Here is a 3,293-nt window from a genome sequence, read left to right as displayed (position 1 = left end):
GGGAGGCCGCTCCTGGCGGCGCTCTTCAACTGCGGTGGGGAATCTCGGCGGCGGCGGCGGCGCGTCGGAGGATAGGAGAACCCTAGGTGACATGTTGTGGCTGCATGCAACCGTATGCTTTTGATACCCAACAATTTATCTTGACTAAGACATTTGGTCATTAGCGACGTTGCTGCACCAGTTGGTTAATGGAATTTTTTCTACTAAAAAATGACATTAGGTCATTGTTGCCATTCCGTTCCCAAATATGTAAGTACCTTTTTTTTTCTTCCAGAAATACGTGCAGTTCCTTTTGTTGTGTATATATCTGACGTTAATTCATGGATCAGAAAAGATGTCCAAGTAAAGCTGAGAAAGAAATATAACGATTCCTATAAATCATCAAAAAAATCTTTTGAGTGGGAGTGAATGGTGCTGTCACCAAGCATTTCGTGATCTGAATCAAGCTGCTGGTATGATACTACTTTATTTGTTGAAGATCATTTGTTGTAATTAAGATGTTTAAAATGGCTAATTACTATAATTGTTTTTCTAGGTCGATGTATTCGGCATAAATTTGACTACGGAGGCATAATTTTGATCGGTATGTTACTCACGTCTCACTCCCAAATGTTTCATGGCTTGACAGAAAGTTGGTTCTTATAGTTTTTCTATTTGATTGATTTGTATCCCAATGGATGCAATAAGCTGGTATCTTATCCACATTTGTTCTTGATTCAAAATTACTTATGATCACTGTTGTTATTACAGATGAGCGATATCGAAGAGAGAAACCTTCTACACATTTCAAAATGGCTGAAAAGCTCAATTAAGCATTATGGTAGCTTCCAGGAGACAATGGATAAGATGGAGAAGTTTTTTCAGAAGGCTGAGGTACTGATATTATTATGCATTTGATTTTCTAAATGTGGGGAAAGAGCCAGGACGTCTCTAAACAAAGTATATAAAATAGAAACGCCTAAATTATGACTCTAGCAACTATGTGGCGTACTGACAGGTGGGCCCTTGCATGCAGGATTTTTTTGGCAAAATATGATGCCACACTGTCCACACAGTCATCATCACATGGCGATTGACTGGTCATGCCAGCTCAACGAAATACATACACAAAACCATATTTTGTATCGTACGTGAATTCAGTTGAGGGACCGTATTTGGGGTACATTAAAATTAGGGAAACGTTTAACACCGGCGCACCGGCTTAAGTTTGCGCCGGTCGCGCTGGCACGTCGCACATAAAAAGTTGGGCATGTGCGTAGGTGGGGCCTGAAGGAAACACCCATCCCTTATCTCTTTACACGGTGCATCCGTCCTCCACTCATCCTTCTCTGTCCATCTCTTTTCTCTTCTCCCCATTAAATTTCTCAACATCGCACAACGAGCTCGTCCATGTCTCTGCTGACGGCGCGGCCATCTGCTGCTGCTCCGGCTGGGAGACACCGCGAGCCTGGGGCCAGGCGTGGGAGCTCTGTAGCTGGTTACCCCCTTTCCTGCCCACGCTACAAGGGGGAAGCGCCTTATTGCAAGGAAGACGAATAGGGCCCGTGGCTGGGGAGCAGCCGGCCGGAGATGTTTCAACTGGCGGGGTCAGCGAAGAGTGAGGTACGTGTCGTTATGATTTTTGCTACAACCGTCGTCCAATTTTGCTACTACTAACAAAAAATTTTGCTACAAGAATTTCATGGCGGAGCTACAACAGCGACGGCGGTGACGGAATTTTGCTACATCCATTGCCAGATTTTGCTACGACCGGCAAGAATTTTTGATATGATGATTTCATGGTGAAGCTGCAATTGCGATGGCGGTGACGAAGTTTTGCTGCATCCATCGTCGGATTTTGCTTCCACCGGCGAGGAATTTTGCTACAATCGGCGTTTGTGGCTGGCGGTGGCTACAACCATGACTGGGAAGATACAACCACGATCACCGGCGTCGCATTTTTGCTACAACCACGTCGCCTTTTGCTACAACCGGAGTCGCTCTTTGCTACAACCGTCCGTCGGCCATGTGGAACTGGCTGTGCGAGGAGCTTCGAGCGGCAGATGGGGATGGTACAACCGGTCGCCGGAGATGCTGGAACCGGCAGTGCGGGGAGCTGCGAGCGGCAGCGAGGATGCTACAACTGTCTAGGCGTGAAGCAACAACCCCTAGCATTCTTTTGCTGGAAGCGGCCGCCGGCGATGCTTTTTAGAGAAAAGGCCATAGCCCGAGTTTATAGATAAAGCCACCAGGCAGAGTTAACAAGGACCCAGACAACCAGCACACAAATGCCAAAGTATCAAGCCAGAACACGAAGAAGGAAGTCTAAGTACATGGCTCCTAGGCCAGTACACGGCACGCAGGCCGGAAGAGGATAAGAAAACGTAGCAACACAACGACGTCTACGGGCCCGCTTGGTTTGGAAGGATGGAGATAGGAGACTTTCGGATCTTGGCCAACATGGCGTCAAATGCATCCCTGTCCTCCTTCTTAGTCAATAAACTCCACTGCTGCAGGAATATACAAGTCTTAAATAATCAATCAGCAGGCTTAGCAGGAAAGACATGTTCGATAGTAAATTTATTCCTTGTCGTCCATAAAGACCAACACATGGCAGCAAAGCCAACCCAAAACAATCTCCTCTGGGCCCCAACCAAAGAATTAGCCAAGGCTCGTAAGTCCGCAAAGGAGGTCGGAGCCCAGGAGACATGCAACCATGATCTGATACAACACCAAAACAGCTTAGCCAGGACGCAGTTAAAAAAAATATGAGGTGTATCTTCTCTCGTCCCACATAGAACACAACAGTCAGAACCCGGACCATTACGTTTACGGATTTGGTCACCCGTAGGTAGACGCCCGCGAGAGGCTTGCCAGAGAAACACTTTAATCTTAGGGGGGATGCGAGCTTTCCATATCCACTTAAATTTGGAGGTGATGGATCCCTCAATAAGTTTGCTATACAAGGATTTAACCGAGAAGCGGCCAGAGGGAGATTGGGGCCACACAACTGTGTCTTCCTCCTCCGAGAGAGAAGGGAAGAGGGCAGCAAGACGCTGCCAGTCTTCCAACTCTACAGGAGAGAGGGAGCGGCGCAGCTGAAGGTCCCAATTACTCAACGCAAGCTCAGAGATAGAGATCTGAGGGTTTGGACAGTAGGAGAATAAAACAGGGAAAGTAGAGGCCAGCGGAGAGGCCCGCACCACCAATCAAGCCAGAACCTAGTAGACTTCCTATAGGTGCCAAAACCGGCGGATCTTGGGTAGGGGGTCCCGAACTGTGCGTCTAGGCGAATGGTAACAGGAAACAAGGGA

The 3,293-nt window shown here is 47.5% G+C and overlaps 1 long non-coding RNA gene across 1 annotated transcript; it reads left to right on the top strand.

Annotated features, from left to right (window-relative positions):
• The first annotated feature begins 1,284 nt into the window (after positions 1-1,284).
• LOC123044011 (uncharacterized) lies at positions 1,285-2,942 on the top strand. Its single transcript, XR_006419784.1, has 2 exons — positions 1,285-1,602; positions 1,676-2,942. It is a non-coding gene; the product is annotated as an uncharacterized lncRNA (long non-coding RNA).
• The last annotated feature ends 351 nt before the right edge of the window (positions 2,943-3,293 follow it).

The sequence above is a fragment of the Triticum aestivum genome, chromosome 2B, assembly GCF_018294505.1.
Source record: "Triticum aestivum cultivar Chinese Spring chromosome 2B, IWGSC CS RefSeq v2.1, whole genome shotgun sequence".
Taxonomy (NCBI): Eukaryota; Viridiplantae; Streptophyta; class Magnoliopsida; order Poales; family Poaceae; genus Triticum; species Triticum aestivum.
The sequence above is the reverse complement of the archived record's forward strand: the minus strand, read 5'-3'. Positions and strand labels throughout refer to the sequence as shown.